General features: G+C 35.8%; 1 pseudogene; it reads left to right on the top strand.

Annotated features, from left to right (window-relative positions):
- Positions 1-11,125: 11,125 nt before the first annotated feature.
- LOC105989796 lies at positions 11,126-12,103 on the top strand (annotated as a pseudogene).
- The last annotated feature ends 453 nt before the right edge of the window (positions 12,104-12,556 follow it).

The raw sequence follows: 12,556 nt of genomic DNA, 5'->3' as shown, positions 1-12,556 counted from the left end.
AGATGGGGAAAAATAAGTCGTTTAAGGATACTGGTGGACCTGTTGCAACAATGAGAAGTACAAGGTTATGTCAAGAACGAGCTTTACAATGTTGGTGCTGGTGGGGGGGCCTGGGGAGAGGGGGAGTATTGGGTGGTGGGGAGGTAGGGGGAGGTAGGGAAGGGATGCGAAGGGTAAACAAAGGAGGAGGCTACAATGCTTGGTAAGAAATATATGCATTATCCTGCCCATGTAATTGTAACCCCTCTGTACAGTATGTTCACAAAAAATAAAATTAAATTTTTTTAAAAAAGAAAGAAATGTGATATTTTATAGCAATAAATGTAAGGGTCTGAGTTCAATACTCAGAATTGCTACAAAAAATAGTTTTTTCCCTTTGTATCTGTGAAACAGACCTACAAGTAGATTTTTAAATTATGCATAGCATCTACTTATCTTTTGGAGAACATTAAGCAGTATGTATCTAGACTTAGAAATAGGATATTCATAATCTCTATAAATCCATATGTTCTAAAACATACCCAACCTATGAGAATTGTCTTCAGGATTTACATTTTTCACTAAAGTCTGGAGAGAAAGAGACACAATTTCTCTTTGCATCTGTCCAGAAACATAACCTGACTACTACGACATTTAGTAGCATTTAAAATGAGGTTCTAACTGGCTCAGAAATCTAAGACATTTTTTGTGGTTGTGTCCAGATTCCCACAGAAGTAGCCTTGTAAGCTCTTACATGACATCACCTTGTCATAGACTCTCAGCCCGTGTTCTATGTCAGTTTGCAAAATACCAGAAGATGCAATTTGGGTCAATAAAGTATTTCAATATTATTCTGGATAATATCAGGTTAAATATTCTATTTCTTTCTTAAGTTGACACATTCACCAAATGGATTTTTCTTTATTCTTCTTTTAAACTTTAAATTCTATTTTTCTTTTTTTCTTGCTTGTATTTTTCATTTACAAAAAAAAAAAAAAAACCTCTGCCTCTCATTGCACCCTTGGCCTGGTGACATTTCACTAAATTCTGATAATGGCAGCTTTTCTGGGATGAACGTATCACTGACTGGCCAGGTGTTTCCCTTCACATCTCAGGTTTTGTTTTCAAGGAGCACATGCTATAAATTATGATGTGGCATCTACCAGGCTATGTCATGGCACCTAGTGCTCTTTTCTTGGACAAAATTAGCAACCACTGGGACATTATATTCCTTACAGAGTTCGGTGTAGGGTGACTGGCCACACTTCAGTCTTGTCTGTCATATACTACAAAATTAGCAAAGTAAAACCAGGTGAACCTCTGCAGAATATTAAGTGGAAATTTACATCCATCCATCCATACAGAAAAAAAATAATAAAACCTACTAATTTTGATTTTATATAGGACAGTTTGTTTTATGTATTCTTTACTCAGATTTTCCAGCCAAAATGTAGTTTTAAGATTAAACTCATGGGGGGGGGGAGGTAAGAGGGGAAGATTTGGGAAGGGAGGGAAGGAATAGTAAGGGAAAAACAAAGGAGGGGGTAACAATACGTGATAGGAAATGACTCAGTACCTTACTCATGTAACTGTAACCCCTCTGTACAGTATCTTCACAATAAAAAACTATGTATTAAAAAAAGATTAAATACAAATAATTGAATTTGTTTGTGCAGCCTGACCATATTATCCAATCATCTTCCCATGTCTCAGATCCGCCAATAATATTAGTTTGGTCCACAAAATATCTCTTAGAAAGTGTGACTTAATCTGTTTTATGAATTTAGATATCAACAATCAAATATTTTCATACCCCAGTTCCTTCCCAAATCAAAGACAAAGTTAGCTTAAATATGTTGAGGAAGGCCTCATGTTTCCTGTATATTCTCATTTCTCATCTCAACAACTAAATCTGTTACTTTCACTCTCTACGGGATATGCTTTCACTTAAAAACAGACCTATAGGCTGGGAAGGTGGCTCAGAGATAGAGTGCTTACCTGGCATGCATGAAACCCTGGGTTCGATTCCTCAGCACCACATAAGCAGAAAAAGCTGGAAGTGGTGCTTTGACTCAAGTGGTAGAGCACTAACCTTGAGCTACAGAGCTGAGAGACAGTGCTCAGGCCCAGAATTCAGGCCCATGATGGACAAAACAAAAACAAAAAACCTCAGACCTATAATATCTTAATGGCCCTTTTCAAGATTTCTTCTGTTAAGTCTAATGATGCCAGTACAGACAACCATAGTTTTCTTTTAATACACTCAAGCTTTTTAGCTTCTAAAACTCTGAGATAGGCTTGCCTTGTTCGCTTTCTTTGACATTTCTTTCTCTGACATTTCTTTCTCTTCCTGAAATTTGTCCACTCTTCACTCAGGACTCAGTGATAACACATGGCTCCTTTATTACTGCTGGCCTTTACCCCCCCACACCTTTTTTTCTGTCATGTTTTCTGCTTTTATACTGACTCTTCAGTAATCATTATTGTGCTGATCATTTTGGTTTGAATGTTTTACCAGACTGGTATAACTGGTGCTGCACCACCAATGTTAATCTTCAGAAACATCAGATTCAATGTGATTGTGAGAAAGAATTTATTGTTGTGCCCTTAAAAACTGATTTTTCCTATACTATCTCACATGTTTGCATGACATCATCATTTTCTCAGTTACTTCAATTTATCAAAACAAATGGAAGAAATGCTTTCTTGTATCTTTCCTGTTAGAATTTCTGCTGATTTTTTCCTTCAGCTTCTCTTGCTGCAATATTGTTATTTATCTATCAGCATAATGATGTTCATACAAATAGAGTGGTATCCACAGCAGATCTCCAATGCAGCATAACATCTGGTTTATTGCTGCTCTACCTGCACAAAGCATCTCTGGTTTGTCTTCTCAGTCTACATTGCTCAAACCAATATAGGGAAACAATTGTTTCCTACCTCAATAGTATTATTCTCCTAATTTATTTCCTTTCTCAATCTCTCCTCTATCTAATCCTTCATGGATATGGTTGTTAACAGTCATCATTAAAAAACATAAAATATGTTTATAAAAAGGCCATTCACTATTTCTCTTCCTATTGAGTAATTTCTAAGAAAATCACCATAGAAGCCCGAATGTCAGCATCCTATGCATCTTTGGCAAACTTATTTCTTACTGCGCATGAAGGTCATGGCATTCATCATCAAACCACTCTGTTCAATTTGCTCATTTTCCACAACCATACCTTTACTAGTGTTCATTTCCCTATTTGCAATCTCATTCTATGAACAATTTTCCAAGCATAATTTCCCACATGAAAAAGGCCCAATAATACACACACACACACACACACACACACACACACACACACACACATAGATTATATTATAGGAGATGAATCTTGAGTTTAAGAAAATTAAATCTTTTATATTGAATAGTGAGTAAATCAGCCTTTGGATTCATAGAAGGAAATACTTTTTATCTTTCAAAGCTAGTTGCTATGAAAACAATCTTGAAAAAATAGTCTGAATAAATGGTGACTATTGCCTTTGCCAAAAATGTGGGCAGAAGCATGAGTGACCTACAAAGAATAGCTGCCCAACATAGTCAGTTCTGAATATCCTTCCAGAACCATATAAATTCACATATATCACATAGCCTTTTTAGACTCACCATCTTCCAAACACAAGTAAAGTATATTCAAAAATATTTGTCTTTCAAATTTTATTTACAAGTATTTGCAATCCTGCCCTTTCCATATTTTGGATTTTTCCTACATTCTTTTAAAGTACAACCCATTTACATTGTAATATACTTACTTGTGTTTATATATGTCTCCCCTACAGGACCAAGTTCTTGAATTCAGGTCCAATCAATCATATAGCTTATATATGTTATGATTTTAAAGAAGTATCAGCAATTAAAATATCATGTAATATGAAAAATTGTCTGAAGGGCAAAAATTTGTTGCAACTGACAAGGTGAAATACACAATCTAAATAGAGCAATGTCTGGTAAATAGCCATATTAGTAGCCTTTAAATTTTTTCAGAAGAAAAGCTCAGGCAAAGATAGACTCGTTTGGGGTTGGAGGCGTGGGTCACTTGGTAGAGTGACTGGTCAATATAAAAGCATCAGGTACCAAGTTTAAGTTCTGGTCTCAAAAAGAAAAAAAAAGACTCACTGGTAAAGTGAGGTATTTACTGGTGAAATGAGATATGAGAGTACTACCAAATTCATTAGGTTATACCAATGTTACCCAATACCAAAGAAGGAAAAGACACTACATAGAAAGAAAGTTGCAGACCAACATCCATAGGGAAAAATAGGTGTAAAATTCCTAAATAACATATGAACAAAAAATACAAGAGTACATTTCAGAGATTATATACATTATGTATAAGTAAAACTTTTTCCTAAGTTGTACAATGAAAATTATATTAAAAATTAATAAAAGGTACAACTTACACAATCATTTTAATAGATGTAGAACAAGAATTTGACAAAACCAATCACTCTCCCATAATTGACATGCTAAAAAAAGGAATATAGTAAATCCCTCAACCTGACAAAAGATATCAGTGGAAAACCCTAGCTTCTTCCAATTGGAACTCAGTACTCTGTCTTTTTCCTCCATTTGCTGATATATTCAAGGGACAGATATAGGCCTAGACAATTGCTGCTCTGTGAGACACAACTGTGGAGAAGCCTGGAGACTACCTTGGAGTGAATAGGAATCTGCCTGCCACACAGGCTTCAGACCTAATTGCAACCATCAGTGGCTGCACCAGATACATAAAAAGGGGGTATCTAGAGTGAATGTAGTTGCTTCTTCTGTGGCAGTTTGTGTTTCCTTTTCTGAACAGTACTAGAATTAATACTATAGGAAAATAGTGCTCACTAAAAGACAACTGACTGAAATTGGAAGAGAAAGCCATGCTAAGAGAGGTGCAAATCAGGCAAGAGATATGAAACAGCCACATGACTCTTTGGAAAGCAAATACTTCTTGTTTCCTCCTTTCCTCCCATCTAAATATCCAAATTAGCTTTAAGTCTCCATTCATAGTTCAAATACTTCTTCCACACCAAGCTTCCCATTGGAGTCCACTTTCTTCTCTGTCACAGAATCAAGTTCTCCTTCAAACTTAAAATACTATTCAACATTTACCATCTTCTGTCTAAATCATAGTTATTATCTCTTTTCTAATTGTGGAATATATGTTTCTTTTGTAAGTACAATTCATCTTTGCATTGTATAATTGAAAATAATCAAAATGATATTCATGGGACATTGAACCAGATAGTATGCCAATCACTTCTCATAAATTACTTCATAAAATATTTATTTATACCTAGTAATCATTTTTGAATAATTATGTACTGTTAAAGCACAAGTACTGGACATCTAGAAGAAATTTAAACTATAGACAACCAGTCCATTCAAGCAGGAGTGTGCTAGCTCATGTGCTACTTTATTTCTTCTCTATTACTTCATATACAATTGAGGTCAATACAAATTGGAACCATAAGATATCACTTAAACAGAGAAAGAAATCATATCTCATCATGCCAACCATTTGAAAATGGTCACAGTAGTTAGAACAGGGCCAACCACATATAATTTTTGTTGAATTATCAAGAACGTTATGCACATTGCATATTTGATATGTTATAGAAACAACATTACAAATGCTCATTATATTATGTAAATTCATACAGCAATGCACCAAGAGGGATTATTTACCAAATCATAACTGAAACAAAACAGATATGTAGTAAACAATTGGAATGCTACTGTCTTTGTTTATATTATGTATGTAATGTGCATATAACATGTATTATATATTACACTGTTATATGTTATGTTATATATTGCATATTATATTCTATTTTATATGTTCTCTATATATTATGAAATATATTATTGCATGAATGCATTTAGATGTAGGTTGTGTGTAAAAACTCCCAGGGAAGTTGATGATGTGAAAAAGTGACTCTTATCCATGAACACTGTTGCTGCTTTGTTTTATTTAATTTTTGTCTTTTTCTTTCTTAACTAGCTGGTGAATAAGCAGTAATGGTTTTTGTGTTTCAAGATAACTTAAGGCCATTCATACATGAATCTAGAAATGGAGCTTTTGTTCTATATTCAGAGTGGGCTAAGATTCAGACCTTTTAACAACAGAGTGGGAAAAGAAATACAAAAATATGTCCCTCCAAAGTCTAAAACTTCTCATGGTAGAAAAAATCACTTAGACAAACATTGATTGGTTTCTACTGCCAGTGAATCCCATGAACACCATGAACACACCATGAAACCCTGGTCTCAAATACCTCCATGGCATTATTTCTTTCAAACTTTTACAAAATAAAATGAACCCTCACAAAAATGGGGCAATTGAGTGCACCTGTGGTTAGCTGTTCTAGTTGACTATTGTTTTGAAAAACCACAATAATCCTCTGGTGCTATTTTTCTATTTGATCCTGTTATGGGTTTTCATATAATAGGATGGCTGTGTCTTACATGAAATTTAATCAAGCACTACTTTTTGTGTCATTAAATGAAAATCTGGGTATCTGCTTTACAGTGACCTTTGACCAACACTGGCTTAGTGTAGCCAGGTATACAAAAAAATTAGACTTTATCCTAAAAGCTGAGAAAAGTAGCTAAGAGTTTACCAGCTCCATTATTTGTTCCTTGGACAATGAGTCCTGTTTTGTTTTTTTTTTCTCTCATTGCAAATTAGACAAATCTCCTTCCAAATCTTGAGGCTCTTTTTTGTAAATAAAAAAAATCCAATTTTGATTTTTTAATGCACCTGCATATATTTCTCAGTGGTAGATAAACATCTTCCTATTTTTCTGATCTATATCTTTTAACTTTAAGATATTTATAACTCAATTTTCAAGGTTTATTCCCAAAGGTGAACCTACAGGTTGCTTTCAGGGTTCACATATCCGAAGTATGTTATATATTTCAAAAAAATAATACCCTACATTGTTTCCCTTTATTTGTATTAGTGTAATAGTTTCTCCAGAGAAATAGAACCAAAAATGTGCATAACTGCACATTAATGTATTCATGTGCATGTATACATTATATAAATATACATAAAAATATTTATCATAACAAACTGGCTCATGAGTGCAGGGACTGAGCACAGTTAGAATCTGCAATTGAAGAACAACTCCTGCTCCCAATCAGGCAGAGAGAGAATAGATTATCCCTCACTGCAACTTTTGCTCTACTCTGGCCTCCAGTATATTGGATAATGGCCACTCATATTATGAGGGCAGTCTGTGTTACTTGAAAGACCAATCTAAATGTTCATCTCATCCAAAAACAGTCCCAAAGAATACACAGATTAAATGTTCAGCTAAATATCTGGGCACCCCATATCCCAATCAAGGTGACAGATTAAAATTAATCATTATTGCGGGGCACTGATGGCTCACACCTGTAATCCTAGCTACTCAGAAGGCTGAGATCTGAGGATCACGGTTCAAAGCCAGCTGGCAGGAAAGTCCATGAGACTCCTATCTCCAATAAAAGCCACTAGAAAACCAGAAGTGGTGCTGTGGCTCAAGCGGTAGAGCACTCGCCTTCACTCGAAGAGCACAGGAACAGCACCCAGGCCCAGAGTTCAAGCCTCATGACCAAAAAAAAAATCATTATAGTTAAGTACTTTCAGTCTCTTATATTCAAAAATACATAAAATCTAAGGGAGCTTGGTCTCATTAATACTTAGTAAAGGCTAGAAACACTTTTTCCCTTAGTAAGTTTGTTCAGATTTCACTAATCATAATACTGCCTTCCCACCACACCATACCGCACCATGCACATAATAGGAACCCAGTAAATGTTGAATCTGCTATAATAAATTCAACTGAGCATTACTTTTTATTATGCTGTCTTGACATAATGAAACATTGACATAATCTGCTCTTGTTCCTATATCTGTCTTAAATTCAGCAACTCTTTCAAATGAGATATATTTCTATAAAGAATTCTATACAAAGAAAACCTATGAGATGAGAAACTCCTCCAATATTTATTTTTCTTGCAACATCTATTTAGATATGTTCATATTCAGACTTATTGAATAGGAGCCCTTCTCAGTAATCTGCTTCTCCTTTGGCAAGAAAACTGATGCCTCATTAAGGATAATTCAAAGATACAAAAATACAACATTTGCACCCAGTTATTTTCTGAACTCTAACTAAGAAATAAATAAAAATAAAACAAACAGAGAGCTAACATCAGAACCCAAGATTACATCTTTTCTCTAGAACTACATTTTTAATCTCAAAAAGTAATCTCATTTTCTGTGTCAATAAATGAGTTAAAGAAAAGAGCTGCGGATTTATCTTGGCTCTAGATTTAATTTCTTAACCTCCTTGAGCCAGCCTAAGATATCTATGAAAGCTTCCACCAAAGCTTTCTTGAGCACCAAGGCCAAGGAAGATGCCCCAAGGAATTCCAAAGTATATAGAGGCTATATAAAGTGGTCTAAACTGGACAAATTAGCTCTTCCAAATGCTGCCCCAGGAACTCTAAACTTAGCTTCCTATTCCTTTACAGCCCAACTGGGAGATCATGTAGTTTAGTCTAGCTCACAAAGAGTTATATTATTAACCACATGGATCATATTAGCATATTTACTTGATATCAGAGCCATAAAAGTTATTCATAGCAAATAAGGCATCATATATAACTATATCTGTATATGTAGATTCATATATGTAAAGGCAAAATTTGTCCTTATCAACTCAGCTCAGAATTCCACAAATAACCATCATTTTGGAGTAAAGTTTCTTTTAACTTGAAAATTCAAGCTACTTCATATTTATAACTATCCACCCTTCATATTTCAAAATTGCCTATTGGAGATATAATTTTTTCTTAGTTCAATTCTTCTGTTAGCACTAGTATAGCAACCAGACTTATAAGAAAGAGCTCACAAAATAAGCAAAAAGCAGATACAAACACAAAAATAACTACAAGAAATATTAAAGACTTAAATTTAAAATAAATCAACCTTTCTGACTCACCATGCAATGCTGAATTGTTCTAATGCTTACTCATTTGTTTGGGGTGATTCTGATTACCTGAGCACAACTCCTGCAAACCTCAATGGGAAAGTACAATTTTATAATGGTAAAACAGACGCTTTTACTATTGGGACACTTGAATTTAAAAAAATGATAATAGTAAAATATTTAGAGCACTGAGCCTAAAAGTATGCCAATTTGAAGAACCCCAGTTTTGAGAAGTGTCTTGTCTCTTCTCACTAAAATGATTTTTATCAATTCCTATGGTTTTACAGACCCATATACAAGTGATCCCTAAATTTAAATATCAAACCAAATTTCCTTCCTCTTGCTCTGGACTTATTTGTGATTCTGATTTATTAATGTCTTTAATTCTGTGTGTCACCAGCATTGTAAAGCACTGTAAAGTTAATATGTTCAAAACAATATTGAAATTTGATTCTTAACCCTTTTCAGTTATGCTTCTTGATAGATTTTTGAATTTATTAGAGAAATACGCAGTGCTTTTGTTTTCTTCCAGTCTCAGTCATCAGTGGGTCTGCTCAGCATCAAGTTTGCATTTTTGCTTCTGGTATACATTTCTTTTTTTGGTCGTGGGGCCTGAACTCTGGGCCTGAGTGCTGTCCCTCAGCTCTTCAGCTCAAGGCTGGAGCTCTACCACTTGAGCCACAGCGCCACTTCCGGCTTTTTTCTTTTTGCTTATGTGGTGCTGAGGAATCAAACCCAGGGCCTTAGGCATGAAAGGCAAGCGCTCTACCACTGAGCCAACTTCCCAGCCCTCTGGTATACATTTCTAAATTGCTTTGGTAAGCCATTTCCCCCCTGGTCAACTTGTTAAATGTTCCATTTTGTTTCTAACACATTTATAAGATTATTTCTTTGTTGCTTTGTATGTCCCTCCCCCATGGTATAACCCCTGCTTTCACTGTATTTGATGTTGATATAATTTGTGGAGGGGAAGGGAAAAAACAAATCGTTTAAATAGGGATACAGGTGGACCCATTGCAACAATGAGATGTACAAGTCGTTATGTAGAAAACGAACTTTACAACTTTGGGGGGGGAGGGTTGGGTGGGGGGATGGGGGGATAGAGGGTTGGGTGAAGGGGTCGGGGCAGGATGGGATGGGAAGGGGAAACAAAGGAGGAGGCTACAATGCTTGATAAGAAATGTACTCATTATCTTTCCCATGTAATTGTAACCCCTTTGTACAGTATTTTCACAATAAAAAGAAAGAAGTGTTTGGGTATCCAGACAAGCCTACAGAGTAGCAACACATTTGAGAGTACCTCTTCTTCACCCATTATCTCACCAAATTATATAACCTGCATAAATAAGTCACCTCTTTGAAATGAATATTTCTAAGAAAATGAAATCCTAAGGAAAGTATTCAAAAATTTTAGTGAAACTGTTTACTAATGTTAGCAAAACTGTTTACTAATGTTGCTCACTATTTACTAATGTTGCTTACTAATATAGGTTTGTCAAGGGTAAATGGAAAACACATAAGTAAATAAGAAAAATGACTTTAGTCTATAATTCTCAAATATTAGAAGGTTTCAAAATCATCCTAGTAACATAAAAATGGCTAGACTTTACCTACACAGAGTTTTATTTGTTGGTTGGTTGGCTGGCTGGTGGTGCTGGAACTTGGGGTCTGGGTACTGACTGAGCTATTTTGCTCAAAGCTAGTGCTCTACCACTTGGAGCTACAGAACCATTTCCAGTTTTCTGGTGGTTAATTAGAGATAAGCGTCTTACAAACTTTCTAGCTTGGGCTGGCTTTGTACTGTGATCCTCACATCTCAGCCTCTCAGCCTCCTGAATAGCTAGGATTACAGGTGTGAGTCACTAGCACACTGCTCCAAGTTTTTAATGTAGCAGTTCTAAAATGGAATAAAATTTCACGTTTCTAGCAAGTTTCTACATGATCCTCATACTGCTGATTCTCAGAGATACCACTGTTAAATATCCTGTCATGAACATACTGGAAAGTGGCTATAACCAAATGGAATTGTCTTGACATCACATGACCTTGTATTTCCCCATCAGAGATTTCCTACAGACTTTCATCTATATCACATTTTTATGGTACATTCTGAGCCATTGCAAACATGGCCAATAGAAATAACTCTGGACTCTGCAAAGAGGTAAATTATAAGATATGGAATACTACAACAAGATTCTGCATGTTTGCTCCCAAAGGTAGCCACTCAAATTCACAGGCAATCTAAGTTAGTCAATTTAGCAATGAATCTTGGTACTTATGTCAGAAATACTCCTTTAGCTGATCTGAGGTCAGTCTGTGTGTCACTACATTTTTATTCCTCTAGGTGGTTTTAATGCAGATTCATGATTGAGAACTACTATGTTCTATTACCATCTGACTTCATGTTTCTTCTAGAGTTCTTCCTAGTAATGTATTAAGCTAGTTCTATGCATTTCATTTGAAATTCACAGGAAGTCTCAATCAAATGAGCATGAACTTATACTGATTTTTGCTCCCCAAAGAAAATTTTGCAAAAATTTTAATAATCCTGACTCAAAAATACTAACACTGTCTAGAGAGCAGAGACCAATATTACTGCTTAATACTGTCGAATGCCAAGAGACTTCCACATTAAAAAATTATCTTGCTTGTGTTTCAAGGTAATCTGGAGGAAATAAAAGCAGGGGAGGGGACATAATGGTGTGCAACCTGGCCTACAACAGGATGCTTGGGGAATTGAAGTCTGAAAAGTCCCTAGCTACTGACCAGGAGTGCAGAAATGCATGCATTGGGCATGTTCAGCCAGACCTACAGAAATCATTGAATTCTTGCAGCAGCTTAAAGAACTAGTGAATGATAAAGGTGATACAGGTTTGTTTGATCATACCACTGCTCTGCCAGCAAGGATGAGATTGTAAAAGCCCTGCTGGGAAAAGGTGCCCAAGGAAATGCTATTAATCAAAATGGCAGTACTCCTCTACATTATGCAGCTTCACAAAAAGAGGCATAACATTGTTTCATTCTACTAGAAGGTGGGGTGAATCCAGATGCTAAGGACCATTATGAGGCTACTGAAATGCACCAGACAGCAGCTGACACTTAGCCTATGACTTGGAGTGAATGCAAAAAGCAAAACTGCTGGTGTCCCAAGGAGTAACATTAACACTGAGAATGAAGATGCCCTTGCAAATGGCAAAGGGTGACTTGGGTTTAATACTCAAGAGAATGGTGGAAGGTTAAACAGTTTGGATGTATGCTTATTTCATAACCGTTGTCATCCTTGGTTTCCTGGAACCTAATATAGGTGTACACAAAGTATTATGTATAAATAGTATAGTTTTTCTCACCATCAAAATCTTAGAAACAGGTCATGCCTGGGTGCCAGTGGCTCATGCATGTAATCCTAGCTACTTTGTGGCTGAGATCTGAGGACTGTGGTTCAAAGCCAACCCAGGCAGGAAAGTCCTTGAGACTCTGATCTCCAAATTACCACCAGAAACCAGAAGTGGCACTGTGGCTCAACTTATAGAGCACTCACCTTGAGTTGAAGAGCTCA

This window comes from Dipodomys ordii, unplaced genomic scaffold, assembly GCF_000151885.1.
Source record: "Dipodomys ordii isolate 6190 unplaced genomic scaffold, Dord_2.0 Scaffold59, whole genome shotgun sequence".
Classification (NCBI taxonomy): Eukaryota; Metazoa; Chordata; class Mammalia; order Rodentia; family Heteromyidae; genus Dipodomys; species Dipodomys ordii.
Note: the sequence above shows the minus strand (reverse complement) of the source record. Positions and strands in the feature narration are given on the sequence as shown.